Below are 15,913 nucleotides of genomic sequence, written 5' to 3'. Positions count from 1 at the left end.
GCAAGGCGACGTTAACAGTAAGCACTGCCGCATACAGGGTTAAACAACGTACAGTTGCTAATCTTCAGTGTACAAATGGACTGATCTCCGTGGGTAGTCCAGGGAAAAGAGGCCCCCAGTACCCCATACTTGCAGAGTGAGTGAGTGAGTATGGTTCTACGCCGTAATTAAACAACAGGGGACGCTAGAAATGGGTTTCCCACATTCTAGCCATGTGGGGAATCGAACCCGAGTCTTCAGCGTGACGAGCGATCGCTTTAACCACTAGGCTATCCCACAACCCCAGAAGAGGCAAAGGGTACTGAATGGTCACACGATGGCGTTCATGTTTGTAGTCGGTGGTTTGTCTGGTCCAAACATAATTAGTTATACACCGCCATGATATAGCTGGAATATCAGACGGATATGGTGTTGACAAACCAAGAAACTTAATCGGGACGAACTGGGATTCGAACCCACAATTATAGGTCTCTGGTTTGCAAAAGGGACGCAACTCTGCTCCGCGAATTGCAGCGCCTAAGACTGGGCCACCCGTGCCCCTGTATGAAGAAAATTCTAAGATTTAAGATTAACCTTTTGTAAGGTCACCATGTCAGGGCATCAGGGCTTAACATGGACGATATGGAATAACTGCTGGACCTCGTATCTAGTAGGGAATGAGAGAGAGAGAGAGGGCGATAGAGAGAGAGAGAGAGAGGGCGATAGAGAGAGAGAGAGAGAGAGAGAGAGCCGGGTGAGAAAGCGATGAGAGAGAGGGGAGAGATAGAACGATAGAAAGAAGGCGCGAAAGAGAGAGGGGGAGAGAGAGCGATAAAGAGAGAGGGGAGAGATAGAACGATAGAAAGAAGGCGCGATAGAGAGAGGGGAGAGAGAGAGCGATAAACCGAAAGAGCGGGGAGAGAGAGCATGCGATAGAGGGGTAGAGAGCGATAGAGAGAGTGATAAAGAGAGAGAGAGAGAGAGAAATAGAAAGAGAGGGAGAGAGCGCATGATAGAGAGAGGGAGAGAGTGGGTACAATGTTTTCATGAAAGGTCAACATACATTTATATATATTAATATATAACATATTTAATTTTATGTAATATATATTACATAGGTAGTGTCACTTAGACGCATTGTCGCGCTTTGAATAATATGTCCGGTGTCTTTACGGAAGGGCGAAATCGCGATATATTTTGACTTTGAAAAATGACGCTTTGTCCCATTGTCGCTCTTTTGATACATACAGAAAAATATTATTCAAAACACGACAGTGCGGCATATGGTCAAAATGTCGCATTGTCGCACATTTTTAATTTTGATATTTTTATAATGGCGACAATGCGTCAGTGTCCCGTCTAGGATTCCATACTTTCCGGATAAACGGGTTTCACAGAAAATATATTCACGCCCATGTAGACATCCAAGTTTAGATTCATCCAACACATAAGTGACATCCACGCTCTCCCAGAAGAACGCTGCTGGAAATAGCCACACACACACATGAATATGCACGATATGTCTTTGTTGGCCGTGCTGAGAGAACTATCTTAAAAACATTCCTGCCAGGAACGTGTAGTGGGGATTGTGATACCACCACCAGTTGTCGCCTCGTGACGTCACGTCATTCATCCTGTGACGTCACACGAACTCAGCAGGGCGGAGGAACTCTTCTTTCAGAAGTCGTGATTAGATCAGACAATGTAGTTCGTGAGGCGAATAATACAACCATGACTCGAAATAGTCCGAGCGTCACGATACACAATGTGAACTGAAAGTACTTACAGTACGATTGTTCGTGTATTCTATCTGTACCGCTCGCATCCAAGTATGTATTGTATGCATTCACTATTTTGCCATCGCGATGTGACTTGCGTATAGATTTTAAGGTTGTGCTTTTTTCTGTATTTCTGAAAAAAAAACCACGTAAATTTTCAAATACTTTTAAAAAATAAATGTCTCATTTAGTTTTCAAATTGCCATTACGTGTATTTCTTTTTATCACTAAAACAAATCTTTGAGGATATTGAGTACATTACAAGCTATTGTTTTTCTTCGAGCTACGAACACTTAACTTTTTGTAAATCTTCGACTCGGCTTTGTTTAGAAACACCACACCATTATTCTCAAGAATTCAAAATACCAAAAACAAGTGTTTTAGAAAGGCTAACGGAACATTTCCGTTTCATATTGCTCAGAGGCGCCAAGACGTGGACCCCCCGCAATGCCCACACGCGATTCGGACATCGGATCACGTGGGAAGACGTGACTGTGTGTGGAGGACGGAAGCATTTTAACGAATGGCAAGAGGAGAGTTCCGGAGTGGACGACGTGGATGATTGACACGTGGCAGGTCTTAGGGGACATTTTCATTTCAAACAAGAAATTTCAGGTTAAATACAAACTCATTTAAATAAATCGTTATAATGGGATCAAGTTGTTGTACTGCCAGATCACAGTACAAGTAATCAAGTTCACACGGCGTAAACATCTCAAGAGTTTCTGGTAAAATAAACAAACTTCTCGAACACCCAAGAGCATTTAAGGAGGTAAAAAGTCAACTTTGACTCGGTGCACTTTTGAAACGTAAATTAGGAAGTAGGCAAATTCACAACTCTGGTTGCGCACTTGCCGCGACACATTCTACAGAAAAAAGGCTCATCAGCTTCTTAGCCTGGAAGCCCATGATTATGTGGCCGAAAATATGCCCGATTACTTTTTAAGCGTTTCATCAAAGCTGATTCAGACTAATTTTATGTCAAATCCGTCCTTATTCGACCGAATGGTTCAAAAGGGAATTGAACTAAACATAGGTGTCAATGTTGGTTTGAAATATTTTTCCATCCGTCGGCAAATCAGACACTCCATTTTCCTGTAGTCATAAACTTGGGAGTTCAACTTGATTCAAGCCTGTCTATGAGCTATCATGTCAACAACACATGTCGTAGTTGCTAACACCATTTGTGGAACACCGGTTCCATACGTCACCGTCTGACGGCGGATGCCACAGCGGCACTAGTAATATCACTCGGCTAGACTATTGTAACAGTCTGGTAATAACATCCAAGAATCACATTAACAGGCTTCAGAACATCCAAAACACTGCGGCAAGGATTGTGACGAAGTCTGGTGTAAGGACACACATATCCCCAGTGTTTCGGTCCCTTCATTGGCTGCCTATGGCAAAGAGAGTTGACTTCAAGTTGCTACCTTACGTTCAAGTGTACAATGGAACAGCTCCATCTTATCTCAACGACCATGTGTACCAGCCACCTAGGAACTTGCAACCTGGTGACAAATTTCAGCTGGTCACTCACGCATGGAAACTTACATCCTTTGGTGCCCCAGCCGGATTTACATCATCAGGAGGTGGCGACTATTGACAAATTTAGCTGAAATTTAAAAGAAAACTTATGCTACGATTAAATTTGTGGAAGAAATAAAAATACTTCCAATGACATCTTCTTACACACCCTCCATGTTGTAGTGATCTTCCCATATGTATCTAACAGCATTGTGATCTTTTCTCTAATGTGACTCAGTTTATTGTCACGTTGTCCCAAATTTATATCACTTTTTTCCCAAATGAATCCCAATGTATTTGACCTTCTCCCTCATATATCTCTGAATATTGTGACCTCCCCAAATGTATCTAACATTTTAATTTCAGTTTATCATTTCAGAACAAAGTTGTGTAAAAAAAGTTCCCCCCCCCCCCCCCACCCCCGGCCCTTCCCATATGCCATGTTTGGCGACACCTTATCCCAATCCCTTAGATACAGCCGATGGTAACACCTTTTTTGCCGCCGAGTTGGACATTCACTTGATAAATCAAAGGTACGTTTCTAGGTCCCTTGATCTTCCGCACCTTTCGCGTAATGTTTAAACACACGGCATGGATCAGTCCATTTATTTACAGGCACATCTTATCACTGGGTTTGGTTAAGGAGTGCTCGTTACAATCTGGAGTGGGTACTTATGGAGCTGAATCAATTGAATATGTTTGTTTGTGACCACCACTTGAAGTGTCCCTTAAATAACCCGTTCACTCGAGATTGACCTGACGTCACACCCTATGGTATGTGGAGTGAGAGTTACGCCCCCTTGTGTGCCGAGGCGGACGTCTTCTGACGATGAATCAGATATTTCGAAGTTTGTCGATGCTACCTGACGCGGTGACATGTTTTGATTATATCGGGTAACCTCATTCGTTGTCGCGCGCCACTGATCATGACGTCACAATCTTATTTATTCACCGATTTACCGATGTCGTGGATCGTTGCTCTTAATATCAATCACTGAATTGTCTACTGTCCAACTTGCTGGAATATATCTGAGAGCGCTGTGAAACAAAAAACAAAACAACTTAATAAAGGTAACCAGCTGTTTCAATTGTTCTATTTTTAGGCGACCACCCGCTTGGGAGTGCCCTTTTGTTTTACATCACGGGTGAGCACTATTATGAGCAGTATTGCAGTTGTACATGTATAACGCTCGCCCATAAGTAACCAAAACGTCTTCATACAAACCGATGCGAAATCCCTACCGGTGCGGTACGATGGCATACAATCAGCCAGGTCACCGAAGTCGGGTCTTTCTGCAAGGTCACTCATCCAAATACGATCAGCCATTGTGATCATCCGATTCCATCTGGTAGAAACGTTGACTCGTTCAAGTGCCATTCTTAGCTTGTCAGCATCATCCTGATGGAGCATCAGAAGCTTCGCGCGGGACTTACCTCACACAATAATCTGACACGTCCTGAAAAATATGTTCTACCCTTTGGTCGTGTGCTATGTTGTGATAATTGATACATCCGAAGTTAGCCTGTACTTACTCACTCAATGGATCATGTTAGACTGCATCAACAAAAAAATAATATCTAAACTGTAGGGCAAAATTAAGGATAGATCTAGACCCTTTTTTGATGGGGCAAAGAATGAAATAATCAAGAAATGGTTATTCGACGATGACATATTTGATACGGGTATCATAGTTGTGTTTTTGACCTTAAGTTTGCACTGTTTCGGCGACTGTTTTTCTGCCTAGAAACGTTTTAATGACACTTATAATTTTAGGGTCAAATTCAATTTTCAAGTGTCCACTCCCTGCAGTGTACATTGCAATATCATCAAACCAGTGATCAAGTCGAACTGAATCGATTTGATGGTTACCTATCATGTATATTTGAAATAATCAGTCTCACGCATCTGCCGAAACATATACAGTTGGACGTAAAAGGCAAAATAGAGCTAAAACGTTTATGAATGGATCACTGATATCAGCGATGACACCAGGTGCACTATTCCACAGCAAATATGACGACCTTGTTGACAACTCAAGCCTTCACCTATTTTACCTTGGTATTTAGACACATCAACAACGTTGTTTTTCAACAGCAACCTCTAAATTGTCAGTGTGTTGGTATAACAGCGGTGTACAGGGTATGACAGGCTAAGTGCGTCAATTAGACAGTTGGTAGACAAAAACCCACCCAGGAGAAACACCTACAAGAGACAAGGTATCAGTCATCTTTTGTGGCCGTGACAGCGACGTGTTTACGACCTCCTGGAATGTAGTTCTGCATGTCACGTCTCACGGGGGCTGTTTTGTATCAATCTGAATGGATGGACTTCATGTGAATGGTTTATATACGTTTGTACTGTTTCAGCGATAAGTCATAAGGGTGGAGAATAATAAGGATGAATAAATAAATCATGGAAATTGATTACTCACTCTTAATAACATTACATTATTTCTCAGTCAAATTTCCAGTTTGATGTTCAAGGTTATATTATTTAAGGGTTCCTGATGTCCCAGTGGGCTAAGGTGTCGTAAATCGTGAGCGGAGTTACTTCCCTTAGATGTTCCAAGATCCGCTGTTCGCATTTTCAAATCCAAGTTTTGCTCTCCGAATATCTCTTGGTCTGTCAGGTTCTTGTCTGTTCCAGTGGATTTTACCAAAAAGGTAAATACATACAACCTTCAACACTTCTTTCCACTTCAGCCTGACACACCGTGTTATATACTGTTCAGATTTAACCCCTGTTAGTGACAGTGGGGTAGCCTAGTGCTTAAAGCGTTTGCTCGTCACGCCGAAGTCCTCACGTTGATACAATGTGTGAATCCCATTTCCTGTGTCCTCCGCCGTGATATTGCTGGTACATTGCCAAAAGTAGCGTAAAACCATACTCACTCACTCACTCACTCACTCACTAACGCTCTCTCGTCACCCCTCTCTCAGGTATAACTGTATGATAACTGCTTTAAACGCACCAATTTTTTATGAACTGAAAACACACTGACTTTTCTTTGGTTGTCGTGGAGTATCGTTGTGGTTGGGGCGTTCGCTCGACGCTTCCGGGTTCGATTCCCCACATGGGTACAATGTGTGAATCCCATTTCCTGTGTCCTCCGTCGTGTTTTTTGGTTGAATATTGCTGAAAGCGGTGTAAAACCAGACTGAGGTTAGTTTGACTGAAAACAAGTGTGCTTACTCATGGCTGTCGTCAAACGAAATCCCTTGTTGCCCAAACGTGAAACAGGAAAGGTCAAGATGTCAATAAAAGAATAAGAAAAGATACTACAGGTCTTCATCAGAATACCGCTCGTATACTTTGTTTAGACAGACTATTTCAACAGTTCCTTATAAAGGTATAGCCGAACAATATTTTGGGGGCCACAGAATTTTTCAGGACATCAAGTATTATTTTTCTGTAAAATATTAGGTAAAATTATATTTTCCCATTAGTTTTTTGGAACTGATTTAAAAAGAAAAACAGCAAAAGTATTTTTTAGCCGATTGCATTTGATTACACTTCTCTTATTTTGCAGTTCCTGGTTTACTCTATTGTATTTACCTTCAATGATATGTTACTCCCAACACAGGTATCGGCCAAATATAGAAACATCGGGTTAGATCGGTATCGGTGCCTAGATATAAATATATCAGCTCACAGAGAGAAGGGAACTAGTCTATATGAAAGGATTGCGCGTGACACATTCGCCATATTGTAGTAAGATATAGAGACATCATATGCATCTACCCGCTCAATACTTTCCCCTAAGCTGGTGGTGAGTTGTTGGAGATGCACGGGACGGTCTGTGTTAGCCTTTAGCTACATGTACCTTACGAGTTAAAAGATCTAAAAACATGTGTTCGAATAAATGTATATAAATCACACGGTACAGCTTTATTGAAAGGACGCCAGCACTTGAAATGGGAAACAAATAAATAACGGCCGGACAAAAGAAAGCATACACTTAAAAATTGGCTTTAACCAATACATAACAAACGATAGGGGTTGAAATCAGTCGCCTGTTGGGAGATGCTCATTGATGTGTGCATGTAATATCGCCAATGATATCCATTTCAAATAGATCATCATCGAATAACCATTCCTTGCTTGTTTCATTTGTAGCCACCATCAAACAAACATGGGTGTGTACTTTCTTTTACATAGCAGTTTATATGCTGGAAACTATTATTTTTCTTTTTTGAGGCAAACAGTCGTCAAATAATTATTTTCGATGAAAGCCTGCACCAAATGATTCAGATATACGTTCAATAATGTGACATAGTTAATATGCTTAAGGAAAAGAGTGTGTGGTGTGTGGTGGTGTGTTGGTACAAGCTCTTGTGTGCCCGCCTTCATCCGTACAATATCACACGTCTTTAATGGTCAAATGTCAAGAGCAGGTATGAGCGAAGTTCACGTTATGTAAATTCTATCCCAGTAAGTAAGATAAAAAGTTATTTTCCAGCTAGAAGTCAGAATGGTCATACTATTAACTGATCTTGTATTACTATTGCTAGTAATTGTGATACCCGGTATTACTATTGTTTGTATGTGTTGAAGAACTCCTACATGCAGTCACGGAAAAGACTTGTTTTTTAGGTCAAGGTGAGTATCAAAGGTGTGAGGTGCCTTTGATGTTTCCACGTTGTAATTACGTAGGTACAACGCAAAGAGGACCCGAACAAGTGATGGTGGGGGGAGATGGATTTCTGCTGAGTCAGCGGATGTATGTTGTCGATATATCCCCACATATAAATGGCATATAAATGTTGTCAACTGCATGTGCATGACATTTGTTACTATCGGTATCATTTATCAAACATTGTGTGAAGACATTTCAGAGTATACGGATCATAACATTGTGTCTAATATATACTGGTATTACTAACTTCTTCATGCCTTCATATACGTTTATACAGCTTTTAGCAATACGCCAACAATATCACGTCGGGGGACACTATCAATGGGCTTCATACATGTTACCCATGTGGGGAATCGAACCCGGGTCTTCAGCGTGACGAGCGAACACTTTAACCACTATGATACCCATCTTAAACGACTGTTTGTTGTTTATCGCAGCAATCGGCAATATTCCTGCTATATGTCGACGGTCTGTACATAGTCTGGACCAGACAGTCCAGTGAGTGATACTGTAAGCAACGATACACGTCGTCGGGGTACGAACACACTTTGACCACCCGATCCACTTCGTCGCCTCTTACGAACAACCGATCTTGTTGGCGATCAGTTTCAATATAATAACATACAGGAAGGCTTCATACAACAAATAGAACATCGTGTATTGTCCGAGACGGACGTAACTATCAAGTAATTTTGATAAACATTATATTGATATCATCGGTGACCTTGACGTCAGAATCTTAAAGAATCAGAAAGTTTACTAATCTCTCTGCCACTGAAGCTGGTTCGCTCTATAGTTTAGACCAAAGACACTATTTATCAGTGTTTTTAAACAAAAGAAGTGAGAAGAATTCATTTGGACGATAAATTGAATCTAACCCTTGTGTCTTCTGACACGCGTCGATAATGTTTAAACCTCTTCAGCGAGCCCCTGCGCGTTGAACATTTATCGACTTGGGTTGATATGCTTAACATCAAAAGACACTCGGGTGAGATTATCTGCATATTTGTACATTATCCACACTCCCAAAAAGAAAGAATAAAACATTTTCCCTTTCCAGATACCCGGACCGCAGAATACGTATTTAAGGAGTTGTACACTTCAAAATTTCAATTAAAACTTATCGTTTCACTAAGACGTTAGTTGGTGTGTTCTCGCTTTGAAAAATCATATTTGTACAAAAAGTGTGACCAGAGCCCATCCTGAGATGATGACGTTACATTCAGCCATAAATAATTCACGACACCATTTCCATCCACACATTTACTACGTTTTCTACTCGAAATAGTTACGTGAAACGTTCATGACCTTTCACCTGAACTCTCGAGCTCGCAGTCATTTGAAAGCGAGGCTGACGTCGTGTACGACATCGATAAAGGTCAGGTACGACATTGCCAGAGGTCAGACCGCGGTACGGCAACACCCTGAGTTGTTGACAAACGTCATCAGATGACGTGTTATCACGTGCGCACGGGAACTACAGTCCCACGATCGAGACTTACGGAGCAAGTAGTAACTGTGGCAGTTTCAGAGCAGTGTAGCAGCTTTTGAGAAGCGTCCGTTTTAAGAACAAATACAGAAACTAGCGAGAGAATTTGAAAGAATCAAAAGAGATTTGGATGTTTACAGAAGCCATGCGTTCATAGCTGGATTCGCGTTGTCGGAAAAGTAGGTCAATGTTTGACCTTGTCGGAACTAGGTCACTCTAACTGACCACTTGTACTCATGTGTCTTCACTTGTTTATTGTCAGAAGGAAAATTGAGAAGCATATTTAATATTGTCCAAAACACTGTGGCCACATAATAAGGACACTCATGCTGATATGTTACTTTAATATCATGCTGTCTACATATCGTAGTCCTGCACCATGACCGTGGAATATATTTATTTTATTAAAAATAATAATCTAGAAATGCATACTAAAGCAAGTCTAGCCAGCTCAAGCTAGCTCTATTTCCTATGAAATCAGCATAGGGATTTTTAAAATATTTTTTGAGTCAAGATGGATATTGTGTAATATAAGATTTCAGAGACTAAATGTTAGTCTATACATATCGCTGCATCGTCTCCTCCATAATTATATAACATAATCGTAAAATGAGAAAGGAAACAAATCATTTCCTAAAACAGTGGAAATGAACACCACTGGTCATTGTCGACAGAAACGTCGAATTTAAGGACGTTTAATCAAAAGTTATATTCCCCCTTATTCATTGGTACGATATGCTTGTTGTAAGAGGAGACTAGCGGGATCGGGGGTCAGGCTCGCTGACTTGGTTGATGCATGTCATCGTATCCCAATTGCGTGAATCGATGCTCATGATATCACTCACTGGTTTGCCTGGTCCAGACTCGATTATTTACAGACCGCCGTCATCTAGTTGGAAGATAAATTGCTGAGTGCGAGTTGAACAACAAACAAACAAACAAAATCATCGGTAAGATGTAGTAAATAAAACGTCATTAGTAAAGGGAGCTTGAACAATACACTTTAGATGAGTCATATGTTGGATAGGAAAGAAAAAGAATTCTGTAATTGTTGATGAAAGCTTCCATTTATCGTTTAGTTGCTATTTATGTAAATGTATGCTACTAACATAAAGGAGAGGTGTGGTAGCCTAGTGGTTAAAGTGTGTCTCGTCTCCGTGAAGACCCGGGTTCGGTTCCCCACATGGTTACAATGTGTGAAGCCCATTTCTGGTGTCCCCCGCTATGGTATTGCTAGATATTGCTAAAAGCGGCGTAAAAACAGTACTCACCCACTCACTTGTATTAAACCTCACATTTAAATAAAAACGGAAAAACCCATACAATTCCTAGGAAGTTATACTGCATTCATGAAGAAAATGTGTTTGTTTTCACCGACCAGATAATTCTAATGTATAATCAGGATATGGCGGCGAAGTATAAAGTTATTAAGCCTGTTAAGAACCGCAAATGAACAGTAAAGAGATATTAACGAAATGTGGGGTTCTATAGGGTTATCTTTTCTCTCCTATTGTTAAACAGTATTTATCTTTTCAGCACAGAAACACTGACCGGAGTGTTGACCTTCGTTGCAAGAGATCCCCTCAAATTGTACGTGTGTACATCACGTCAAGGGGCCGTGTGTATTCGCCACGGGTTGACAATTCTCGCACCTGCATAATAAAGTTATAAATAAACACGTGAATTTCCAGTGACGGGCTGCTAATATCAGAAAAAAATACTGTTGCATCGATTGTCAAAAGGCTTACCAGTCGTGGGCACGATGTGGCAATGAACCTGTCCACATATTTATACTATTTAAAGTTTAAATTGTCATTTATAAACTTAAAATCTTAAAATATGCATCATTCTAAAATGATAACTACAGCAAGAGCAAACCATTTGTTCAGGAAGTGAATTTTTAAGACATATACGGGCGTGAGTTTACGACGTCAGCTGAACACTTTTTCTATTGTTTATTAGTTGTGTGCCTTGTTTACGATTTTTCTGTGTCCATGGATATTTTTTAACATCTCTCCATTGCATCTGCACTAGGCATGCCAGGAATAGACTATCTACTTATTAATACATTTCTACTGTTTAAAACACTTTTTGCACATTTTCATTTGTGTAAACTACAGTTAATCAAACACCAAGTGACAGTTAAACAGACGAAAGACGCTGTAGGTAAAATATATATTAATAACAATGGGGGTGAGGTGAGGTGACATGGGGTTTAACGTCGCTTCCGAGATTATTGCATAGCAATGTGCATGCACGTGTGTGTGTATGTGTGGCTTCTTGTACTAGTCCGGACTGATGCCGATTTATAGTGCTAGCCCACTGAGATACCATGCCGCAGTTTAACATGAATATCCCATTCAGGCACAGTATACTGACTCCGAGCCGACCAGTCCTTGTTTTAGCCCAGAGCGCCAGACAGGGTAACAACAAGTAAAAATTTTAACGTCTTTTGGTATGACGCGCCCGGAGATCCAACCCCGGACCTTCCGCTCTACCACTAGACCACGGAGGCGGTCTTAATAATGGGATCATTTACAATGATAGCATATATAGGGTATGAAATCCATGAATTTAATCATTCCACAATTGGTCAACCACGAGAAGTGTTAAAGAATGTGTGGTTTTAACAATTCATTCTTAAACAAATTTAAACATTTGGTGACATGAATTCTTATGCCTAGCGTATAATTCCACACATTTAAGAAAGATTGAATTTCATAATGTTTTAAATATTAAGCTGGGCTGCTGTGTCTTCGGGCTAAATCGTTCTAAAATTCACTGAATGCTTGTAAAACGGCTAGCAGCTATTTTGAAATGTTTGAACATTGGTAGTACATGCAACTAGCGTTTCATTCATCATTCATTAAGCATGTACTGCACATGATATTCACAGGAAACGTTTTTTCCCCCACTTCGACAGTTTATTTCTAATGCATGCTCCTACGCCCAGTTCTAAGGCAGCATTGTGATCAGATTTGAGAAACGTATATCCTCACTTCCGCAAAAACAATCAAACGCTCAAAATTTAGGACAGTGTAAATAGTTCAATTGAATGCAAACCAGCTCCAGAATGTTAGGAAACGACAGGTTGGCCCTTAATTCAGTTCTCGTTAAACGGGTTGAGTAGAACTGGATGAAGTATGAGAACTGTCTTGTATTTTATTGCCACTGCAACACGAACCGGTTTGAAAGATCTGATTCCGGACTGTTCTCTGCAAACACGTATGTTGCGCACATGTACGGCACGTCGCAGGTAGGAGAGTGTAGTTTTGCGTAACCCTCTTTAAAGGTCACAGATATTCGCCAATCTGCGCAGTGTCAGACATCCAACGCAACAAAGATTATCAATAGTTCTTCTTAAGGCGTGGCTGCGTAAGTACGAGTTGTCTTTGATACGGCGTAAATCGCGACAGAGGAAACAGCTGCGAGGATAAATATTTACCGTTGACCAATTATATTTTAGCGGTTCTCTCGGCACATGTTATGCAGGGTGAAGATCGGCGTATTCAGTCGCGGAACAATATACGCAGGTGCGTTGTGAATAGAGAAAATAGTTCCCCATGACAAAGTATCCGGCCGGACAAAACACACTTGGGGTATTCACTGCACCTGCATATTCTAAATTGCTTTGTCATCAAAAGGCAACATTTACAACCAAATTTAATATTATGATTAATTCACGTCAAAGGTAACAGGTATTTCAATGAACGCTACATTACTGAGTTCGTCTTTCAGCAGAGCTAGAACCTACAAGGATGCAAATCTGTTGGTAACCTGTTTCACATGGTGAACAGAAGTGTAGCACCCCGACACCTGCAGTCCATACCTCGTTTGCGGATGGACGATACGGGTCGTAATGCCTTCTCAAACGCATGTAAGACTGTTTAGTTTTAAAATAATGGAATCCATTTCAGCCAACGTGAACGGCACGATTATTTGCTTTGAAAAACATTGAGCAACCTTTTCCCCAAACGCTTGGCATACCAGAAGACAATGCATGTCACAGCCCTCTTGTCCCACGCGTAGGTGTATTTTTACTTACAGCAATCAAAGAAGTTGTCAATGTCAATGTCATTACTTGTTTGAGCAAAACATAAAAAAATACCTGTGATAGAAAACATGTGGTTCCTCAGTGCGTGGGTTTAAGGGTAACTGGCATAAACAAGTCGTAAGACTTTGTTAAGTGAACACGCATGAATGCAAGGTAATGAAAAATATGTGTTGTTTTGCAAATCTTTGAAGTACAACGTTTTGGTTAAACACCTGTGAACGATGTCGTGACCATGAACGCAGCTGTGGTGGCGTAAACAAGACTCCTGGAGAGAAGCGGGTTACGTCAGCATCTTTGACAGTACCATATTTCAGACCTCGGAACTACAGCAGATGCCACTCGTATCCTTGACCTTATATTTTGGCCAAAGAAACATAATGCCAAAAAACATATTCACAGGAAATTTCAATGACCAAAATAATCCATTTAAAAAAATGAATTATTAATATACCCTTTAATGCAAAAGTTGACATTTCGAGAGGTTTCATTTTTGCGCCATATTGTAAACATACAATGTGTAATTATAATGCAAAAAGCACGTGTCTTCAAGAACATGATCCAAATTAGTCTCTTTACCCTTAAGAAAGTTGTTTACCTTGTTTACAACCCAGCTACTGACCGTTATGAAACATAATATTACCCAAATGTCAGGGAGTTGTGGGATTTTCACGGCGCCACCTTGCTCGCGAAGGCGTTTGCTGTGTCTCTATACGCCTAACGCTACGAAGAAAACACTATTGTCAAGGTTTTTTATAGCCTTTATTGGAAACACCATTTGAAATTCTTTAAAACAATGACATACTTTAGTTTGCTTTTAAGTCCTATTGCAACTGTTGAGGAATTCAGTCAATAGCATATCGTTATGAGCTGAATCTGAAACATGGTTTTCGAAATATTTGGGATTTTGTTACATGCCTGCATGTTCTTAAATATATATTAATCTTTATAAATCCAAAATGTAAACTCCAGAGAAGGAACAATTTCGATTATCTTCCGAAAAAGATTCCGAAAAAGGCAAAATAGTGATCAAATTAGATGCTTGGATCCCGAAAGAGTAATTTACCTGTGGATATGTATTCTGTTCACAGGTAGGCCGATAGATGATATAGCGTCTGGCAGGATAGCGGAAGTTCGGGGTTCGATCCATGGCCGCGTCATACCAAACGGTTTCAAAGACGTTAAAAGATGGTATTTATCGTTAACCTCTCAGGCGTTCGGCCTTAAGGTGATAAAACAAGGACTTGTCGGCTCGGAGTCAGTATACTGTGTTTATGTGGGGTATTGATGTTAAACTGTGACACGATATCTCAGTGAGTTAGCACTATAAGACGGCATTAGTCCAGACTAGTACAAGCAGACACATACCTCACCTGTCAAGTGACAGCTACTGGTTTAAATAGTTTTCCTTAATATGTGAAATGCTGGACTTCCTCATTGGTAACATCTATGTAAAAATATTGGGGAAACACTTCCCTTCTGGCTGATCTGTTTCTTTATGCAAATGAATCGGAATTGCTCAGATTGGCAAAGTCGAAACAAAGTAATTTGGCCAAAAAGTTTAACTTATAATAAGCTTCAGGTATATCGATTATCTGATATCGTTCAATAACCATCAAACAGCCAGTTCCCTTTACCCACCTGAGCTGGACCAGTGAGACCACCTCGTCTGTTTTGTTTTTAGATCTATGCATAAATATTGAGAGTCAAAGAAGCCCATTTCTGGTGTCTCCCGCCGTGATATTGCTGGAATATTGCTAAAAGCGGCGTAAAACCATATTCACTAACTCGCTCACTCAGTGACAAAACACTCCCTACAAGACTGGATGACAAGAGGGGTGACTTCAATTTTCCAATAATCAACTTTCCCTTCATGTCGAGCAATATTTCTGAAGCTCCAGCTTAGGTGTCTACATGTCCCAACTCTTGAGGGAACAATCGAGCACGGTCTTTCTACCAAGATTTCAAAGAGCGTCACGCCGAAGACCCGGGTTCGATTCCCGACATGGGTACAATGTGTGAAGCCCATTTCTGGTGTCCCCCACCGTGATATTGCTGGAATATTGCTAAAAGCGGCGTAAAACCATACTCACTCACTCACTCACTCAAAGAGCGTCATAAGACTCTTGCGGAGAAGGTTTTTTTTATCAAAGTTTGATCAACAACATTCAAAGCCTAAGTAAACTTTCAAAAGGTTTAAGTTTTATGGTAGACATGTGGAGGACCAAAATGGTGTTCCCTATATAGGCATGTAACATATTTTTAATTTTCTTTTAGTCCTTCTTGTATCCACTTAATGCCGAGCGACAGGCAACAACAAATACCACGTTTGGTGTGACACTGCCGGGCATCGAACCACCGAACGTCAGCTCTCCGGGAAAACGCTCTACCCACTAGACCACGGAGTCCGTCACTCATAACGTAAATACGACAATGCTTTTTAAGTAAAACG

This window comes from Haliotis cracherodii, unplaced genomic scaffold (genome assembly GCF_022045235.1).
Source record: "Haliotis cracherodii isolate W230 unplaced genomic scaffold, xgHalCrac1.p SCAF_16, whole genome shotgun sequence".
Lineage (NCBI taxonomy): Eukaryota > Metazoa > Mollusca > Gastropoda > Lepetellida > Haliotidae > Haliotis > Haliotis cracherodii.
The sequence above is the reverse complement of the archived record's forward strand: the minus strand, read 5'-3'. Positions refer to the sequence as shown.